Here is a 21361-nt window from a genome sequence, read left to right on the forward strand (position 1 = left end):
AAATGAACTTTAAGAAGAAAGCATCCTTTGAGTGCTTGCAGAACATGTTGATTCAGTTGAAGAAATTGCAGATTAATGAAGATTATAGAAATTGTATATTAGCCTTCATATATAGGTAAATTGATATTAAAATACTAGACTTCCAACTTCATCCATTGTTATTAATGTTTCATTGATTTTTAAACATCTTGCATGCAAACAAACCATTCCCACTTCTTCATTCCCATCACACACACACACACACACACACACACACACACACACACTATACTATGCCATACATTCTGGATGTTTCCAGTGTTGTAGAGATGTTTGATAGCCAACAACAGCTCCACTGTCACCCTGTTCATCTGTCCTCCTCAAACCCACCACTCTTCATTGAGCCCCACCACCCTGCTGTCTTGCCTTTCACACTTTGACAGTGTATCAGAATGGGAGACAATGGGTAGGTAATGGTGTAATGAACATTACTGTGCCATACAGTTTACCATTTGTTGTAACTTTCTATGTAGGCACTTGTATGACAAATAGAGCGCGCGCACACACACACACACACACACACACACACACACTCTTAAAGAGATGAGAAAAGGGATTTGCAGACATGCTGATTAGTGCATGATACTTCACCTTCTCCCAACTTGGAGACAAATTCATAGGGTTTTCTGCCCCTCGTCCTCCTTTTGAGTCTCAAAGCCTTCTTTAATATACATTTTTCTTCAGTCATTTGAACTTTGCCTTTGGAATACATATACACATTGACTCTGGAGACTTGAAAACAATATAAGCAGGTTTTATGAACTAAGAATATCACCAAATGAAATCAATCTTTCTTGGTGTTTGCAGCATGAAAATACATGCGACGAGCAGTTTCATTTAAAGTCATACATCTCATCTAATATTGATGGGAAATAAAATATGTTACTACTAATGCCTTCTGTTTCATCAGATGGCTGTGACATCAGTCATTGATGTTTATGGGATTAAGGCAAAATGGTGTGTGTGTGTGTGTATTCCTGTTTTGATAAAATTAAGGATTGGATTTTTGAAATATGTTTGCCATTGCTTGATGTGCGGTTGTAGAATGGTAATGGATATTCATTTACTGTCCCACAATCCGCTACCTGAATAAGTGCATGTATCCCAACATCCTATGTAGCATTGATAGAACTTTAAGAAGGCTGATGTCAAAAAGCTGAAGGAAGTACTGGATGAGATCGCATGGTCAGAAATACTCAAAGACGGATGGGAGAAATGCTATTGGGTGACAGAGAGGAGGTGGAACTGCTCAACATCTACTTTGCCTCTGTCAGCACCCAAAAGGGAAGCAGTACCCAACCTAGTGATAACAGAATAAACAACACAAGAAGGGAGCTGCAGCCCAAGATTGGGAAAAGAGGTGGTAAGGGAAAACCTAGCAACTTTAAATGAATTCAAATCTCCAGGGCCTGATGATCTACATCCAAGGATATTAAAGGAGCTTGTGGATGTAACTTCAAAGCCTTTGTCTATCATCTTTGAGAATTCTTGGTGAGGTCTCTGCAGATTGGAGGCAGGAAAATGTTGTCCCCATTTTCAAAATTTGGGGAAAATAAGGCTAAGTTAACTATGATTATCCTGGAGAAAAGTGACAAGTGGGGTGCCACAGGGTTCTGTCCTGAGATCGTTGTTGTTCATTGTCTTTATAAATGACTTGGGCAAAGGAATTTAGGGGGTGATCATCAAATTAGCAGATGATACTAAACTGGGAGGGATAGCTAATGCCACAAAAGGCAGAAATGAGATTCAAGATAGCCGCAACTGATTGGAGAACTGGGCCCAAAATAACAAAACTACTTTCAATAGGGACAAATGTAAGGTTCTACACATAGGCAGGAATAACCAGATACACCAGTATAAGAAGGGGCACACCTGGCTTACCAGTAGTAATGTGAAAAGTATCTAAGGTCTTAATAGACCACAAGCTTAACATGAGTCAACAGCGTGATGCAGTAGCAAAAAACTGATGCTTTCTAGGCTGCATCAACACAAGTCTAGTGTCCTAATCTAGGGAAGTAATAGGACCAGTCTACTTTGCCTTGGTCAGGCCACAGCTGGAACACTGTGTCCAGTTCTGGGCACCACAATTTAAGAAGGATATTGACAAGCTGAAACCTGTGCAGAGGAGGGTGAAAGATGATCAAGGGCCTGGAAACCAAGCCTTAAGAGAAGTGGTTGGGAGTTAGGTATGTTTAACACGAGAAAGATGAGAGTGAGAGGAGATATAATAGCCATCTTCAATATCTAAAGGGCTATCACATGGAAGATGGAGCAAGCTTGTTTTCTCTTCATCTGGAGAGCAGACCCATACCCATGAATACAAGTTAAAAGAAAGGAGATTCAGGTTAAACATCAGGCAGCACTTAGAGCTGTTAGACAGTAGAACAGAGACCCTCGGAAGGTTATGGAGGTTTTTAAGCAGAGGTTGGATGCTTTCGTTCAGATTTCTACACTCCAGGGGGGTTGGACTAGATGATTCTTGATGTCTGTTCCAACTCTACAATTCTATGAAATGTCTGAAGAATGTTTATTGCTCAGATAAGCCTTGACGTCCAGCCCGCTTCGGCTGCGCAGTTCTGCTAGACCTCCGGACTTCAAAGGCCACATTCCAAAGGCTCTGAGCAACACGCAGAGATGAGCAGCGGTCAGAGAAAGCTGCAAGCTCCAATGCGTTCTTCAGTGTGCTTAAATAAAATCCACTCAGGATCTTAGCAGCTAGAAGCAGTTTTTATTTACAGCAGACTATCCATTGTCTATCACAGCGAACAGAATCGTGAAAACACGTCCTCTCTCCTCAAAAGCGAAAGTAGCAAAAAAGAACAAAGGCTGGAGACTCTCGGATATGACGAATCTCCCCCCTCCCATTAGTAGGCAGGGCGTACACTCTGAGCTGTTTAACCCTGTAAGCTCAGGTTCTCCTCGCAATGTCCACCCCACTAAATCAATTTTAGTAAGATGTTGAGTGTTAAAGATTACTGATCCTTTTTTGTATAACCTGTTTTTAAACTTTGCTTTTTTATTGGTATTTTAATAGAATATTTTACACTATTCCAAATAGTGTAGAGGTCTTTTGTTCTAGTAGGTTGTAAACCGATTTTTTTACAGAAATAAATGAAATAAATACTAAGAGGGTCTCTCCTGAGTATCAAAATGATTGAACAAAGTAAGGTGTTTTCAGAGAAGTTTATATACTCAATGGCAGGTTTTGATCTGAAAAAAATGCAGGTCAAAAAGAAAACATTTGATGTGAAGATCTAGAGCTCTCCTTCCCTTAGTCTTTGCTATTTTTCTGTATCGCAGACAGGTTCAAATCTATATTCATTCCCTGGAAAGATGTTATATGTTTGTACAGAAAAACAGTTAGATATTACATTAACTTCTGCAAAGGCAGATGACAAAATTAAATAGTATTTCAACATTAAAGCACACCGCTGCCAATTTTAATGAGATTTCAGGGCACAAAAACAGATGAGGAGGAATTGCAGCTTAAATTGACGGAGAGTATAAAGAGTTTCATTATCGGTGCTGTTGCTTTTCATTTGTTTTTTTAAAATTCATGTGCTTGCTTTGCTGAAGATCCTTTTTCTCATAAAAAACCCCCAAACCCTTCCCAACTGTCTCCCAATGGGGAAATGTTTGGGTAGTATTAATTGATGTTTTAAGAAATAAAATAAAATAAAGTTTTGGGTTGATAATAACAAAACTAAACCTTAACACATGTCCTTTTACAATGCTGACACAAATATTAGTGCTGTGTGATTGGCTGGGCTGCTTCACATCCACATTTTTGCACATTCTAGTCTCTATATCACATCCCTTGTTTTGTGCCAGGCCCTAAATAAACTCTTCAGGTGAGAACAAAAAAAATTCCTTCCAGTAGCACCTTAAAGACCAACTAAGTTAGTTCTTGGTATGAGCTTTCGTGTGCATGCACACTTCTTCAGATACACTGAAACAGAAGTTACCAGACCCTTCTATATAGTGAGAAGGTGGGGAGGGGTATTACTCAGAAGCGTGGTGGGAATGGGTGATTGGCAGATAGCTGTGATGAGCCTGTTGACGACTCTTAACGACTGGAATAGGTCTTACAGGCGAGAATATTTCCAGGAAAAAAAAAATAAGGCCTGTTTTTACATGCATTCATGGTTTAAGATGCACCTATTCAGTGCTATTTTTCTAGAAAAAGAGGTGCCAGAATTCAGTATGAACACCTCCCTTGTTCTCTTATAATGGCAATGGCACCCACCTGAAAGGTGCCGGAACTGAGGTCTAGTGAGTTGAACAGCTGAAAACAGCTGAAACAGCTGAAAAAAGCCCTGTACCTATTTAAGATGTTTTGTGAGTCCCTTTCTCACACACAAAAGGAAAGCACAGTAATTACTACCTCCCTGTCCCCTGAAAGAACAAAAATTGACCCTGGGCCAAAAAAAATATGAGCTATTCAAGAGACAAATTAAAAGGAAGATCATAACACAGTTGCATTTATTGATATTATTATTATAAAATGTGTTTCTACTCAATGTATGATTTAATATGTTTTCCTTTCTAAACATTTCCTTCTGAATTCTTCCTATCCTGTTTTACATTGGACATCAATTTCTTTACTAAATTGCCGGATTGTAGCATAGATGAAGAAGTGTGCTTCAGACTCATTGAAATATCACTGAATTCATTTAGCACCTTTTAAGTCATGAAATTAATTTATCTTATATAAAAATGGATTTTCGGCCATAGATTTTTAATTATTGTATGCTCTAGTATTGGAGAGCTGTACAGTTTTTATGTTTTTGGTAATTAAAGCTAACAGTAAAAGAGACATAAATCAATAGTTGCAGGAGGATTTTCATTCTTCTTGAAGAATTTTATTATCACAAATGGCAATCTATTTCACTTCTCGCATGGGATCTCTTAACATAAAATCTGTGAATCTCCAACACCTTCACAAGAACTGTTTTAAATATGTATGGACAATAAAATGATGGCCATTAGTTACAGAAAACTGATACTTTTAAAAAAAAAATCATAAACCACCCCACCCCCAAGTAGAGAAATTTAATTGTGCCTATGTCCTCCATGAAATCAATGGCATCGGTTAGCTGCACCTGATTAAATAGGTTACATGTCTTGGAGGCATTGTTTAATATATTAGAGATCAAAAATACATGAATGCCAAACTTCAAATATTTGATTTCTCCTTAAGTGTCTAAATCAGGGTTGGGCAGCCTATGACACTCTAGACATTGTTGGACTTGAACTCTGATCAGTTGCAACCAGCATGACTAAAGGTGATGGAAGTTACAGTGTAGTCTTCCAACAGCTGTAGAACTGTTAATTAAATCGAAAAAAGAGGAGAAAACACGTTCACTTCTCATGCCCCTTTTCAAAACATACTTTGCAGTCTCTGTTAACGGCATGGTACATATCTGTGAATACATCCTTCCAAAAGAGGCTAAGACTTCAATCCTTTCAAGTAAGCAATCCTAGGTTTGCACTGTACATTTCACTGTGGCCCCTAGAAACAATGCTTACTGGCCTTCGAATGCTACTTCAAAAGCTGTTTAGAGGAATGGCTCCCTCCTACTATGTACTTTTAGGTTGTGCATGAGATGTTCATCAAAAAAGAGTCTGCTGCTAATTTAGTACTTCTGTGGGTTTTATTATCATTATTAAAAACAGGCGGATTTCAAAGCAAAAATTACTGGTGCTTAGAAAAGCTCGAGAAGCAGAGGAAAATTACTGGTGCTTAGAAAAGCTTGAGAAGGCCAAACAGCAACGGATTCCTCTTCTTTTAATTGCTATTACTTCTGATTGGCAAGCCCAAGCGGCTCAGTGGTTTAGACCACAACACCACCTGCATCCCCGCGACAGGGTGAGCTCCTGTTGCTCTGTCCCAGCTCCTGTCAACCTAGCAGTTTGAAAGCATGCCAGTGCAAGTAGATAAATAGGTACCGCTGTGGCGGGAAGGTAAATGGCATTCCCATGCTCTCTGGTTTCCATCACGGTGTTCCGTTGCACCAGAAGCGGTTTAGTCATGCTGGCCACAAGCTGTCTCTGGACAAACACTGGCTCCCTCGGCCTGAAAGCAAGATGAGTGCCACAACCCCATAGTCGCCTTTGCCTGGACTTAACCATCCAGGGGTCCTTTACCTTTTACCTTACTCTAGAAACACTTGATCCACAAAGGTAAAGGGAAATGGTTTATCTGACACAGAACTTGGGTAAATTTTCTAAGGATCGTATGCCTGAATCCTGTCCTGTCATGGTTTTTTTTTGGGGGGGGGGTAATTAAAAGTGAGGAACAGCACAACTTCACACCATACTTTTCTGTCCACATTAGCAGTGATAGCTGAATCTTGATACATGCTCATACGGACTAGTAGTTAATGGGTGAACTAAGGAGTAATTAATGGGCTCATGAGAATAGGCCCTTAAATGTACTCAAATTTAACAACTTGCTTTCCTCTTCTATGATAGGTGACCTTCAGTTACTAAGGAGCAGGAGTGAGAGAAGATTACTGTACTCATGTCTGCTTGGGGCCTTGCCCCAGTGGGCCACTACCAGAATAGGATGCTGAATTACATGGGGCTTTATTCTGATCCAGCATGACCTTTCTTATGTTCTTATTATATATATTGTATAGCTGAATTTCTTTTTTTAACTTGCAGGTAAAAGATAGTGCCAATTAGCACTATCAAATGAAACCCAGTCTGCCTTTTTAAAACTCCGTTTTACATTTTATTGTGCATTAATCTCTCTTTTTAATTGGAATGTTTTCATGATTGAGACTTTATGTTTCAATGGATTTAAAATGTTATGATATTAATATTATCATAATTAATTAATTAATCAGAATGGCATATTATGCTTTGAAATGAATAAGCCTTTAAGACTGATTGAAATAATACATTGAGGAGTCTTCATCCTCCCCCACACTTTCCCATTTTTGGCACATTTAAGTGCGAAAGCAGCATACAAAATGAAATTTTAAAAGAATAAAATTAAATACACCTATATAACAAAAGCATTTTCCAGGCCACAGCCAGAAAAAAATTAGATTTTCCTAATACTGTTGTGATGGCTTTTGTTAAAAGAATAGATATTACATTGTAATTCAACATTATTCAACATTGTAATTCAACCAAACACTTGGGACAATTATGAGTTTCCATTCATAACAGCCAGGCTCACAAATGAAATATTTGCCCACATTTAAACTTTGATTATACAACTCATGTTAGGGCTGTGTGACTGAGTGCCTTCTAATTCCTAGATCCAGCAAGGATTCAGTTGTTGAATTAGTCAGGCAAGGGGCCAGACCTCACCACCACCCTATCCTGCTCCATCCCCTTCTCAGAGAAAGCAGTGCCACCACTGAGAGGGCACTGCTATGGTTCCAGCTCCCTTCATGTGCTGCTGCTGGTGGTGATGCAAACGAAAGAGAACAACATTGTGCCACAACCTAATTGTAATGATATAAAAAGATGCTTTTAAAAACCTCCCAAAACCTAGTGTTCGCGGAGAAATATTATTATGCCAGCCAATGGGGCATTTGCAAAAAATGAAAAATATCATCATAGCATTACAGAGTTGGAAAAGATCTTGAAGGTCATCTAGGGCTGCTGGGAACTGGAGTCCAACAAAATGTTGGTGTAGACAATACAGAGCTAAATGGATCGACTTGGTTGTACAGGGCAGTGCTCCATGTTTCTTTGCAGAAATTTTAAGATCACTAACATCTTTTCCTTTATTTTTCTCTTATCCAGGTGAAACATACCCAGCTGTTTCAGCTGTTCCTCATAGTTCCTTAGTTTCCAGAGCATGCACAGCACAAGGTAATCCTTCTCTGTTGAACCCAGTAAGGATTTGATTCTAGCCATCCTTCCTGCACCATCACAGACTTGCAGTTTTGAAGTGGATTGAGCGATGCACTTCCTTTGAGGAGGAGACAGGCTGGCTGGTACTCTATTCATACAGTTTGGTGGAGCTGTTCATATTGTAGAGCTACTGCAGTTGCTCCATGTAGTCCAGTAGCACAAGGACAATTTGGATTAGTCCAGTCCTATTCATAAGTCTTTCAGTAGTCCTAAATCTAATTTACTTTATAATGAAAAACACAATGGGCCGCAGGCCACACTGGGAAGAGATCAATACTCAAACTAGACATATTGCTCACAAAATATGTTCTGAATCTTTTCAGGTTGTCTCTGATTTGAACTCAGAGGGCCATTCACAGTTTCCTCTTCAACTTTTAAATGCACAGGGATACAGTTTCCTCAAAGTCACGCACATTGTGACAGATCAACAGGAGTCCTGAAGCATCAGTATTGGTGCCTGCACTAAGTCTGGAGTGCACTTTCTCTCCCTCTTTTTAACATTCACTCTTCATTAGAATTCAAAATGCTATTGAAAGGGAAATGGGCTTGTTCTTGTCTGTCCTTTCTTCCGGTGATCAACTCCCAAATGGCCTTTTCCCCATTAACAAGAAGAAAGGATAGTGTCATATAGTGACAGCAAAGGGGACTAAATCTGCTGGATCTTCTTCAAAGGGAATGAAATCCTGTTCAGTTTCCAATTAATGGTTATTAGAGATGCACCTGTGAAATTCGCACTGTTTTTTTAAAGGCAAACAACCCAATTCCATGTTGCAATTTCTGAACTGTTAGCTGATCCGGCTTCTGTTTCCATGGAACTTACTGCACACTCAAAACACAGCAAATAGTTATTTTATTATGATTACTTGGATAACACATAAAGGTCAAGAGACCCCTGACCATTAGGTCCAATCGTGGCCGACTCTGGGGTTGCGGTGCTCATTTCACTTTATTGGCCGAGGGAGCCGGCGTACAGCTTCCGGGTCATGTGGCCAGCATGACTAAGCCGCTTCTGGTGTACCAGAGCAGCGCACGGAAACGGCATTTACCTTCCCGCCAGAGTGGTACCTATTTATCTACTTGCACTTTGACATGCTTTTGAACTGCTATGTTGGGAGGAGCAGGGACCGAGCAATGGGAGCTCACCCCGTTGCTGGGATTCGAACCGCCGACCTTCTGATCGGCAAGTCCTAGGCTCTGTGGTTTAACCCACAGCGCCACCCATGTCCCTTAGGATAACACATAGTGTGGATTTATAGAATGTTTTAATTTTCTGTGGGCACAATTCACCTAATGAGCCCTGTCTGTGGAAGCTCTGTGCAAGGACTTCTGCTTATATAATGGATCTTCCCCTCCCAACTCGTGTGCCCCCAGAAATTGGCTGGGAATGTGTTGGGAGAACCCCCAGAATAGCACACAGAGGGAGGAAAGCAGAATTGTTCCATCTGGCCACCTGAAATGCTTGCACAGACAGAACTCGTCCCCGCATCCCGCTTCATTATGCTACAAATGTATTCAGGGAAAGCCTAGAAAACTGATTTCATACCCTTCTGGTGAAAAACCCCTAGGGTTCCAAGCACTTACCCAGGGTTTGATTTCTTTGGAAGAAAGTTCAGTGGAGACTGTGGTGTTATTCGGATATATGGTTCTATTTTCACATACATACAAGCTGATGGAGGGGCTCGCAGTATTAACACCCCAACAGATCTTGCTTCCCCATTAGGTTTCCAGAGAAGCACCAAAGCTTTGCATAGAGCAAACCTGTCTCTATGTCTCCAACTTCTCTATCTGCTTTTTGTCCAGCTCACACTACACTCCCCTTTGTTTTGTCTACCTGGCAGTTAGGTGAGGTGGGGAGGCCCACCCATTTGCCCAGAGAGCACCATCACTCTTGTAGCCTAGCTCATTCTTTGGGGATGCTAATGAAAGACATTTAAGTGACCGACCAAGTCCATTGCCTTACAATTGCCTAGTTCAGCAATAGAATCCTCTATCAGAGCTTTTAACCCTTACTGAAGGAGTGTCTCCACCCCCAACATTCTACCCGGACCCTGAGGTCCAGTGTCGAGGGCCTTCTGGTGGTTCCCTCACTGCGAGAAGCCAAGTTACAGGGAACCAGGCAGAGGGCTTTCTCGGTAGTGGCACCTACCCTATGGAATGCCCTCCCACCAAATGGCAAAGCGAACAACAACTACCAGATTTTTAGAAGACATCTGAAGGCAGCCCTGTTTAGGGAAGCTTTTAACGTTTGATGCATTACTGTATTTTAATATTTTGTTGAAAGCTGCCCAGAGTGGCTGGGGAAGTATGTATGTATGTATGTATGTATGTATGTATGTATGTATAAATAAATGAATGAATGAATAAATAAATAAATACTGGATGCAGGACCCCAAGAATTAAGTGGGACTCAGGGCATCATCCAGACTGATCCCCCAAACTTACAACAATAATCATTGCTATGCTTGTTTCCTGGCAGCACCAGGAGTGGGGGAAGAATGAAGTATCCACGATTTCAGTAGTGTGCACACACTGCACATTCACATTTAAACCATAGTTTATTTTAACTATGGGTTAAAGTGGTATGCAAACCAGAGCATAAGGAGTTTCTTAAGTTACCTCCATCTCTCTTCAAAGACTCTCCAGTTTTTGTTCATCAGCACACTGAGAGTACACAGATCATTCAAAAAGGTAGACGTTTTTGAGCCCATTTAAAAGTCCAATTTGCACAATCACCTTGTTTCCTTGAGGAGGTACTTTAGAAAATTATTAATTCCTGAATAATGTTTGCTTCTCTTTAGACTTAGTGCTCAAGGACAGATAATTATCTCTGCTATATAAAATTGTGTTTACCTGCCCTGATGCCATGGGATAAGGGGAGCTGTACATTTAAATATAACACATTAATCATTATGTCCCACTGAGAAGAGATCTGTGGCAAGTTATTTTGCAGGCAATTGGGACGCACGTTCTACTCTTCCCCTAGCCAGTCAGATTTTAAGAGTCTCAAGATTTTAAGAACCTAGCATGTCTATTTGTGTGATCACACATTATGTGATAGTCACCAAGAACTGAATGTAGAAAATTACTTGCTGGAAAGAGAATGTGTTTGTATATGAATCTATCTTTAGTTTGCTGGCAGCAAAAAGAAGGATTGAAGGATTTTGGACCTATTAAACGTATGCTCTAACAATGATTTATTACATCTTATCATTCAGCTGCTAAGTTTCTGCCTTGTCCCATTCCACAGCTCCCCTGCCCTCTTGCAGATAAACAAGCTGGAGGCTTGCCTCAGGCAGGCGGGGTGCTTGGATGGTAATAGGATTCAACTGAAGGAAAATGAGCACCAGATGAAAGAAGGCTGCATTACGTGGAGCTGTAAGGTATGTGTTGCTGAATGTTCAGTCTGGGATATAAATCCTTTCCCCAGTCCTATATAATGCCGTCTTGAACCAACCTGCAATGAAAAGTCAAGCACAGAGGTTAGCCTTGCCACTGTGATGGATGGAGATAATAAGAAATGTACATGTACAAGAGAGTCTGGGATTTGAGCATCAGATATGATCACAGTTAAGCGCAGGCCCATAAAATTGGGCTAGATTGATCTATGGATGCTTTCTAAAGGAACATATTGTGGTACAAAGTCAGGATTGAGACTTAGTAGGCCCAGTCCACACCACCGCTGTGTTTCCTGGATGGCCAAAACTACACATGATGCAGAAGATCCATGACTGGAACTCCTGATGCCTTCATTTGAACATAAAAACAAATCCAGGGAAGCCCTGGCATTGGGGAAGTTGTTTTATCCTCTTTCCCCTGTACTGTTTTCCCAATTCATGTTTTTCCTCTTCTAGCTAGTTTATCCAGATGAAGGAAAATACAAGCACAGCATTCTGTACCCATATTCCCCCCTTGGTGAAATACAGGTGCTTTTTGGTGGTGGGGGGGGGTGGCTCTCACTTGAGAAAGCAGCAAGGGAGAAAAGAGTTGATTATCCCACTTCCCAAAGTGGCTTTGCTACAGTCAGAACTGAAACTCAGTGCATCTGCTTTCAAGCACAAACAAAAAGGATGTGAGTCAGTTCTGATGACAGATCTCCCACCCCATTTTATATGCAGTTTGGCCTTTAGAGACCCCAGTATTAGGCAACTAATTTTAACAAGACCCATAAGTTGAAATCTGCAGAGATTCAAGGGCCAGCAACAACAAACTCCATTCCTTGGAGGGTCATGGCTTTGGCTGCTTTCTCTCCTGTGAGAAAAGGCAGCCCAGGAGTGAGAAAAGTTCTATCTCCAACCTATTCAGCTCGCTCCTGTGCAATCTGTGCAGTGGCAAGAACCAGTAGAGAAAAGTAAGTGGAGGGCTCTGATAAAGTTTCTGCTGGTGTTCAGGCTAGGAAGGAGATGACTAAAGATCTCTTGACCTGCATCTCAGCTCAAATGGGAAAGGAGATGATTCTGGTGCACAACAAGGGGGAAAGACCCTTGGATAAGCAGCAATGTTGGGGAAAGATTGGGCTTATCTCTATTTAAAATAGAATATAGTCCAGTGGCAGAGAAGCTGCTTTGCACACAGAAGGTCTAAGGTTCAGTTCCCAGAATCGCCAGGTAGGGCTTAGAGAGATCCCAGTCTGAAACCCTAGAGAGTTGTTGATAAGTAAGGGTAGACAGATGGATAGATGCACCAGTTGCCCTTAGTATAAGGCATCTTTCTATGCTGCTAAGCCACTATGACGCTGTGCTTAAAAACAACTATAAGTGGGTGCATTCTGTCTTTCCTTGGACATGCTCAAGGAAGCCACGGAGGCGTTTGTTTGCAACTAGATAAAGTCTGAGCATTTTGACCACAACTGGATGCCTTCATCTGCCCCAGCTGCAACAAAACATGTCTCTTTTGCATCAGTCTCTACAGCCACAGCAAGCGCTGCAACCTTCCAACAGTTTGACTTCACCCCCAAAGATGCTCTCCTCCATTGTCTCCCGAGATAGACAGATGCCAACAACCAAGCTATAAAGTCTGAGCATTTTGACCATGTCAGGGCACTGAAAACTGACCTGCTAATTGATGTAAGTCTTTTTTTAAAAAAAAAAAAAAACTTGATTAGAAAATGATTAATTAGCAATGGACTCCTGCAAGGGGAGAGGTTTTGGCTATGAGCCTTCTAATTAACCTCTGGAGCCTTTTGGACATGGCGTACAACTATGAAAAGGATCATTTATTTGTGTGTCCTAGGCAGGTCAATGCCCTTTTATCAGATTCCCAATGGGTACAGGTGAGACGTTACTTCAGTACTCTGTAGGTGGTACCTTCTATTTAATGTGCCAGAAAATTCCATGGTAAGGAATATTGCAATGGTAGTGTCATATATCTCTTTGAAAGGAGGACACATTAATATCTTCACTTTGACTTTCAGTGGAGCCAAATAACCTGAACTATTGAGTCATGTCCTTCAACAGAATAAAAACATCTCACAAAGAACCAAGGTTTGTGCTTTCTACTTTGCAAGAACAACAGTGCTACTAGCAACACAGTCATCTGCTTTCTAAAAATATTTATTTAGAGGGCTGTATTGCAAACAAAAAAAACTTCAGTGTCATTGACAAACAACAAAGAACTTGCACTGAGAGTTTTAACATTTAAAAAGACAAATGGCCAGATTAATCTAGTCACTCTCTTTGGGGTATTGTTTTGTGCATAGCAGGCACAGTCAATAATATTCAACATTGTTCGGTTTGTCATTGGAGCTCTGAAAAATCTGTAAAAACCCACAAGATTGCTTCACTTCATAATGGCTTCTTTTCTGATATTTGACTTTTGAATTCATCTAAGCTATTCATCTGGGCAGGACATTCTTTCAAAGCTCAGGTTTCAGCATATAAATAAAGGGTTTCATTGAAATACAATGTTTGTATGAAGGCATTCCTTAAAATAGCATTGCATTGCACCAAGGAAAAATGGTTTTAGAAAGATGTGAATGAGGATGTGAGTAATAAGGTTTGATGTTTTCTTGTAAGTGTTTGCCCCCACCCCATTCCCTTAAAGATGATGTTTGGCTATCTTTTAGAAGAGATATGTCTGAGTCAATGATAGCTTTATTCATCCAGAGTTTGTCCTGTGTAGTGTTGCTCTTGAACATCTCTTAATCCTGGTCATGATCAAAAGGAACACACACCATCAAATATCTTTTTTGAGAGAGTATTCCACTCAGTGAGAAATTCGGAAATGTTTTTTTTCAAATTTCCAAGAACCTGGGGATTTGTGTGTGAGACACTTTTCGAAGGGCATCAGCACAATTGTTTGGTACTGGAGTTCAGATAGATCTTTCATTCATTCGCTCTTCAACTAGAAAGGCTCCTGCAATGGTTTACAGATCAATAAAAATACCCTTGGGGAGTTTTCCATTTAGCACCACACTAGATGTGATATTAAATGTGTATAAGCATTTGATGTGACCTATTTTTGTTTTTTACATAGCAGCTGCCATGGAGGGGGACCATCAGGACTCAAACTCAGGGGCAGGAAGGCCTTAACGCTTGCCCACACTATGGACTGATGCCATTAGCTCTGGGAGGGAACCCTATGCTAGAAACTTCCATCCAGCATGCTTGCAAAAATTGGCTGCTGACTTCCTGGCACCCTTGCATTATTTCTTTAGCTGCTACCTACAGGTTGTGATACCTTCCTAAATTATCTTTATAAGCATCTAGGTGAAAGAGGAAACCTCCCTAGAAGATGGCTTGAATAACTCTCCCTTGTTTTTTTCACCTCTCCCCAAACACACTGCATTCTGACCAAATTCTGCCAACTCTGCATGGCATAATTAATTTAATTTAAATCCCAGCTTTTCATCTATCAAAGGAATGCATGAAGCAGCATATTCTACCCATATTTATAACTGTAAATATAAGCATAAAGGTCAAGACAAATTCAGAGTGAAAGCTTTCCTCATGTCAGTCCAGCTTGACCAGACTTTCAGCTATTTAACAAGGAAATGCTCAGACTTGGATACTACAAGGCTCCTCATCCAGGAAGACTGGAGCTCTGAGAAGGAAAACAATTCTGAGGGATGGAGGGAGCATCCACACTGCCTGAACATTCATAATGATTTGTTCACATGGAAGTTCTATGATATTGCCAGCTAGTGGTTGTTACCTTGCTCTTTCCAGTGCAATTTTTTAATCAAACTGAGTGCAGTTAGGAAAGTGATGGACTGGTGCAAGCTGGAATGTGTGCAGAGGAGGGAAACCAAGATGATCAAGGGTCTGGAAACCAAGCCTTACAAGAAGCGCTTGAAGGGGCTGGGTATGTTTAGCCTGGAGAAGAGGAGACTGAGATATGGTTACCATCTTCAGATATCTTAAGGGCTGTCACATGGAAGAGGGAGCATGCTTGTTTTCTCCTGCTCTGAAGGGTAGGACTCGAGGCAATGGCTTCAAGTTACAAGAAAGGAGATTCCGACTGAACATTCGAAAACACTTTCTGACAGTAAGAGCTTTTCGGAAGTGGAACAGACTCCCACAAGAAGTGGTGGGCTCTCCTTCCTTGGAGATTTTTAAGCAGAAAGTGAATGGTCATCTGTCATGGATGCTTTAGCTGAGAATCCTGCATTATAGGGGGTTGGACTAGATGACCCCTGGGTCCCTTCCAACTCTATGATTCTAATTTCTAACTATGTTGGTTCCAAAGTTTCTGAAGTTTGAGCTGGTGAGAAGTGGTCAGCAATTCACAATAGGCACACAGAGAGATTGAAAATGTAAGTAGCTGAAACGTAGAAGCATTGGATAAATTACTGCAATCTACACAGGCTTTCATGAATCAAATACAATGGATAAATACAACTGTTTTATAACAATTTGTTGACCCATACGAATGAAATGAGTTTCTTCTTTGTCTCTTCCCCATTGATGTTTGTTAAATATAAAGAGAACCTGGTAAAGCATTCACAGGACTATCAGAAAAGAAAGCACAATTGCCAATAAGAAATGTGATTAGATTGCATGCCGTATCCAACTGATTGATTGTTAAATAAATGCACAGCAATTCCACCAATCTTTGGTTTGTTTAATATATGTTGTGTCTTCAGCAGATATTTATGCTCTGCTGGTCTTGGAGGTGATGAAAAAGGCTAGGCATGAACTATTGAAAACAACTACGGAATGCAAAACTGCATCAATAGCAAAAAGAACTGTTGCATTGTTGACAGTTTTGTGTTGCAGAGAGTGAGATATTGAAACTTTTCGTAAAAGTAAGGCAATGGATATAGATGGGAATCTGCTGTTTCTTGAAAGGGGCCTATTCATGCTGCTAGATATTAACCAAAGCCAAAATGCTATGTAGAGAGGTTTGCATTAAGTTTGTTCAAGAGGTTTGTCTTTAGAAAATGTGACTCAGAGAGTGTTCAAGGCTAATGGATGACTTATCCTGGAAACCCAAGCAGTGATCTCTCATGGCAGGAAGATGAAACCTGAGAACTCAGCATCTTAGTCATTGGAGCCAGCAGCATTATAAACTCCAGGTGAGCGATCTTGAACAAGCAAGATGCTTGCATAGGATCTCTCTCTGGGAGCAGAGAAAGCAAAGTTACTGAACTGCATTAAGGATTTAAAGAATACAGAATAATACAGAAATTGCTTGTTTAAAAGCAATGTATTATTTTTTATTTTGCAACATTTAATTGTAACTGTTTTAAGACTGTTTCCAGTAAAGTTTTGCAGTTGTTTGTTGTGATGGAGAACATTCATTTCTGCTCTGCAAAAAGTGCAGACCAGGGATTCTGCTTGCAACAACTCTAACAGTGCATGCATAATAGAAAACCAAAGAAAAGTGTTTGTGTGCTTATTTGCTAAGATATTCACTTAAATGTGCATATTTTGGTTGTGCATGTGTTCAGTAAATATCCCCATATTGAGACCTGTGTGACTAAGTTACCAGATTAATCTCCCAATATGTGCTACTGTCACTAGAGATTCTAATTCAGAAGACTCTTAAAATGTGTGAAAACCCATCTACCAAAGAAGCTCGCTCACACCGGTTAAACGTGTACAAGACTGCAGCTCAACTTTTATTATTCCACACAAAATAGAACCATAGAATTCTAGAGTTTGAAGGGACCACAAGGGTCATCTAGTCCAATGCCCTACAGTGCAGGAATCTTTCTCACCAACATGGGGATTGAACTCCTGGCCTGAGATTAAGAGTCTCAGGCTCTACTGACTGAGCCATCCCCTGCCTTCCATTAGGCCTCTTTCCTTTAAACATGTGCAGAAAAATCCACTCTGAAATGAAACACGTAATGGACTAAATGCCTGACATACAGAGACAGCAGCACAGGGGATCTACTGCTAGGTTATGAGCACCAGGCTCATGAAAATCCTAGCTCCAAAAGGGTGAAGTAGCAGCCATTATTTTTACCTTGACCTTGTTTATCTCCTTTGACCACAGCAGCATCCTTTGTGTTTTGAAAAGCACATTACTTAGCACCATGACGCATTGACCTAAATACAGCTCTCGCATGAAAACGCAGGAGACCTTTTGCTGGCAAGCGACAGAAGTGTGTGGAAGCAGTAGATAACTTCCCCTCAGTTTATTAGGAAGAGGTCAAACCTTAATTGCTACTTCCAGTGCTGTGTTAATGTAATGTATAGGACTGCACTGCTGGCCATTCTTAAAGGCCTTCCTGGCATCTGAGAACTATGACTGCACAGAGCCAAGAATCGAAGGAGGCCAACATATGGCTTTAGCATCAGCTCCATTTTCCTCGGCTTCCGATTTGTTATTTTGTTTCTATGATAAATAATGCATCCCAATAAAGATAGAACTGCCAAGAGCCTTATCTGGCTTTCCCATCGTATGGAGCAAAGTGGTCTCAGAGTACATCAATGAGGCAAATAATTGAAGTGGAGGGAATTTAAGTACCATACTTATTCTGAGCACCAGCAAAAATTCTACTTTAGGAACTTACAATAATTGCAGTTAGAAGAGCATGGAGTCCTTGGTTGACTATCCAGTACTACTGGTTTCTATGGGAATTGAATGCAGAGTAATTGTTATTACTTAGTAGCCATTCAGTTATACCATTGATCCTGAAAGAACATAATTTTTCATCAAAAAACCCCTTAAGCTCTTAAGATGCCTAGCCTTTTTGTTCTTCTCCAGCCCGTTCTTAAGAGGTTCTTTTAAATAAAGCTCACTTTTGAAAATGTGCCACAAACATAAGCTTAAGAATTTAAAAATTTGACCTGGTAATGAACATGGGACTTTTAGTTTTGTCAGAAATATGACAGAGACCTGTGTCAGATGAAGTACAAAACAGATCCCTTTCTTTGTGTAAATGTTTACAGCTTTATACGGTTAATTCATAGGAAAGCACCAATACTGGATCAGTCGTTTAAAGTAGTGGTCTCCAACCGGTGGTCCGCAGACTGCAGGGGTGTATGTAACCCACCCAGGGGGTTTGTGGCACCAGTTACATAACAAAAACTACCACAGAGATACCAACCTTTTCAAAAGTAGGGGGTCCATGGATTGGCTTTTGAAAAGCAGGGGGTCTGCAGTATTTACCTAATCGGGAGCAGCTGCTCTGGAGGATGTGATTGACACATCACAATGAGGGTCCTATTTTGTTTTTGTTTTTTTTTAATAAATATTTATTAGAGTTTTTAGAAAAAAGAATACAATGATAATAAACATTATTGCTTTGTTTTAACAAAATTTCATAATATCCTTGAACTTCCTCACGTCTCCCGCTCCCATTTACATCAGTAATAAATTTTTGTCAAGCAAATTATCATCTTATTTCCAAATCTATAACCACTTACTTAAATACAATAAAATAATTCTCCTGCAAATTTGTTTCTCTTAATCTCTCTTATCATCAATTCTTGATCTATTTTAGTGATGGCCAATTATTTATAACCAAGCATCCTTCTTAACATTCCACTAAATCACAATATTTCTGCAAGTAAGTCTTGAATTTCTTCCAATCTTCTTCAATCCTTTCTTCTCCCAGGTCTCGGATTCTGCCAGTCATCTCCGCCAGTTGCATATAGCACAATGAGGGTCCTATTTTGGATGTCGTGTATGTCAGAGCTGTGGGCGTCTCACCACAGATGCCACGGGAGCCTCTTCACATTTTTATAGTCTTTATTTACAATATTTACAATGGGTCATTAGCACACCATTCATCCATCAGAGTCACTCAGTTCAGATCTCTGCTGAGGCCTGCATTTGCCTTTCCAACAGCTCATAAAATGGCGAAGTTTCTCACCCCGTCATTCCACCCTCCTCTTTACCACACGCCTCTTGAGGCGGCCGTAAACCTTCCCCCAGATTCTGAGCCTGAGCTTAACCCAATCTCTCTCTCTTCGTTGCCTCCCTCCCCCTCGGGCACCTCGTCCACATCTTCGCTCCCAGGCTTCCCCCTCCCTCTGGGGAACATGAGACCTCTGGTTCATCCCTGACAATGTGCCTGTTTTCGTTGGGTAGGAATTCAACGTAGTTCTAAGTGGGGTATGCATGCCAGGTCTGCTTGAGTAATGGGACTTCCTCCACTCTCTTCCCCCATGAGTCCCCACACTGTCCCTAAACCTATTATGGGGCTTTCCCCAACCCCTCAGAGAAAATTTAGAGGGCACAAGTAGCACATGGGAGGAGGGGATAGAGGAAAATCCTGTTGTGCAAGTGGAAGAATGGTTTTTAAAAATTGTAGAATTTTTCAGCATAACCATAGTTTGAAAAAGGAATGTGTTTAGTTTAATAATGGGGTCAGCAACATGATGCCCTTGAAAATGTCCCGTGATTTGTGCTGTGCAGTCTATCAATGTAAGCTTTAATTTCTGCGTAAAATAATGCTAGTTAGAGGTTCTGTTTTGATACGATTGGCTTTTACTCAGACCTAGAGATGGGGAAGAAATTTGATTCAGTTCACACTTTGAGGTCATTATACTCAAATCTCACTTTCAGAAATGATAGGAAAACCAAAACACATCCTTCCTTCAAAATGGGTCTTTCTCTGAATTTTGCAGTTCTCCAGCCAAAATGTACAAAAATGTCTATAGATACTGTGGTAAAGTATCCATATAAATGCACATATTGGTGGAAATAACATACCAAATGCATTATTTATGGGGAAATTGCCTTGCAAAGATGTGTACACTAGGCAAAATGTAATACAGCATATGCAGATTAGAAGAAATTCACATTAAAATGGTGAATTTTCATGAGGCCTTCTTATTTTTAGGTGCAAAGTAATGTGGAAATGTGGAGAACTGAAAGATTAGAAAAATGAGCAACTGAAAAGAATGTCTCTTTCTGTCTATTGTGGGAATGATGGGAAGGAGGGAAGCAACCCAATGGCAGTTTCTCAAAATTCCAAATGTACCCAAAGCACCCCCCCTAATTTTGATGATCCTTGGTTTAATCCATGACTCATGAGGCCCATAATAATTTTAGTATATGTGTGTTTGTGTGTGTATTTATTTCGATTTTTGCTTAAAACTCTGTAGACCGTGGCAAATTTTAATCTTCACCCCCCCCCCAACAAATAAACCATTAAATATTCATTAACTGGAGCACTTAATTTCTCCTGTCTCATTATAGAAAAAGAGAAAAACAAGCAACTGATTTCTCTGAGGAAATTCAAGTAAACATTATTTTAATGTATGGATGACAATGAAATGGGGTATGTAAAATTAGAAAGACGAGCAATTAAATCCGAGAGCAAACTTAATGAATGTTTGGTAGTGGCCAGACATTGCCTCCTAGTGCCAAGATAAAACCAGATGAAATTTTGCTAGATTAGATGTTATTTGCAACATTGGAGTCATTGGATTCCAACACAGCAACTAGCAAGTAACATCCTTGAAAACTGACCTTTTAAGGAACTAGTAATGTCATGAGAAATCAAGTTGTGTCTGTGAGTAGAATCAGGACAAGAAGCATAGCCCATGTTGATCAGACTGCCCTCTGTGCCCCTGATTTTGCTCCTATACTCTTCAACACTTAATGTGCCATTCCTTGGTCACACACTGACAGAACACCTCAGAAGTTTGCCTGAACTGGGCTAGAGAAGGCACACAGTGGCAGAGCAGATTGGTTGTTTGCAGCTAGCTAGTATACATTCTGTCTGCCTCACAGTAGATTATTGTTCTTCCTTGGTGACAGAAAACAAAATACATTTCCTGAGGCTGTTCTTTTACTGACAGCCTCTTGCTTGCGCTATGTGCAGACACTTGAGCTTCTGACTGAGAATGCAAGATGTAGATTTATAGGATGTGTAAAAGAGAGAAGGTTTCGGCTGGATTCCAGCTTCACTGTGAACATTATTTTTTATTGTTGTTATAAAAGGAATATTATAAAATGTTAGCAACATGAGGACCTATGCTGTTTTGATGGAAGTAACATTGACTGGAAAAGTAGATGTGACATCCCTAAACCTTTTGGAAGAGGAGAT

The 21361-nt window shown here is 40.4% G+C and overlaps 1 long non-coding RNA gene across 3 annotated transcripts in view; it reads left to right on the forward strand.

The window, feature by feature from the left end:
* Nucleotides 1-7812: 7812 nt before the first annotated feature.
* Nucleotides 7813-21361, forward strand: part of LOC309374334 — a 29785-nt gene continuing 16236 nt past the window's right edge. The window contains exons 1-4 of one of the 3 annotated variants that reach the window (XR_014170530.1): nucleotides 7813-7872; nucleotides 11162-11294; nucleotides 12814-12977; nucleotides 13325-13394. This is a non-coding gene — a long non-coding RNA (uncharacterized lncRNA). Of the gene's footprint in view, nucleotides 7873-10833; nucleotides 10901-10997; nucleotides 11295-12813; nucleotides 12978-13324; nucleotides 13395-21361 lie in introns of those variants that run through there. The other 2 variants (XR_014170531.1, XR_014170532.1) reach the window with 2 other exon arrangements.

Source organism: Podarcis melisellensis, assembly GCF_964234715.1.
Source record: "Podarcis melisellensis genome assembly, chromosome: 7".
Lineage (NCBI taxonomy): Eukaryota > Metazoa > Chordata > Lepidosauria > Squamata > Lacertidae > Podarcis > Podarcis melisellensis.